An 829-nucleotide genomic window follows, 5' to 3' on the forward strand; every position below is an offset into this window, starting at 1 on the left:
CTCACTTAGATAGATTTCTCTCCTTATCCAACTCATATAAGCAAAACGGGGTTGGACAAGATATAGTTCATCTGTATTTATTCCCCTATTCCTTAACTCTTCATGCAAAAGCCTGGTTCGAGGGGTTAGAACCCAACTCTATCACCTCATGGGAGGAAATGGCAACAACTTTCTTAATCAAGTACTTTCCCCCATCAAAACAAATCAGACTTAGGAATGACATCGTAAACTTTCAACAAGTATGCGATGAATCACTCTACACTGCATGGGAAAGATTCAAACACTTGCTTCGAAGATGCCCGAATCACCGTTTTGAGAGCTCTGATCAGATTTTGACCTTCTACAAAGGTCTGAATCAGAACAACAAGTCTACTCTTGATGCTGTTTCTCAAGGTAACTTCATGAACTTCACTACTAACGAGGCCTGGAGATTGATCGAGGAGATGACTATGCACCATCACGATTGGAACACTGAAGAGCACATTTCATTAGCAACACCGCTTTTCGCCTCCGATCCTATAAAAACCATAAAATATCTCTCGGAACAAATAGAAAACCTCACCAAAGAAGTCAGAGAGCTAAAGAAACTCCCGCAACATGTGTCTCAAGTGCAATTATGCCAGAATTGTACTAACCCACATCCGACCAAGGTATACGAGGCTAAATGTGAGGACTCTGTTGTCTACTTCGATAAGATCCTAGCTCATCCACACAAACCACCTACCAAACCCACTACCCCACCAGAGACAAGTCCAGACGATGTCCTACTGCGAATCATCAACATGATCACAGCAAGACAAGACGCAGCTGACTTAGTCATGACTAATCA

General features: G+C 42.3%; 1 non-coding gene across 1 annotated transcript; it reads right to left on the reverse strand.

Annotated features, from left to right (window-relative positions):
- Nucleotides 1–206: 206 nt before the first annotated feature.
- LOC139903489 (small nucleolar RNA R71) lies at nucleotides 207–313 on the reverse strand. Its single transcript, XR_011778305.1, has one exon. It is a non-coding gene; the product is annotated as a small nucleolar RNA R71 (small nucleolar RNA).
- Between the last annotated feature and the right edge of the window lie 516 nt (nucleotides 314–829).

The sequence above is a fragment of the Rutidosis leptorrhynchoides genome, chromosome 3 (assembly GCF_046630445.1).
Source record: "Rutidosis leptorrhynchoides isolate AG116_Rl617_1_P2 chromosome 3, CSIRO_AGI_Rlap_v1, whole genome shotgun sequence".
NCBI classification, from domain to species: Eukaryota; Viridiplantae; Streptophyta; class Magnoliopsida; order Asterales; family Asteraceae; genus Rutidosis; species Rutidosis leptorrhynchoides.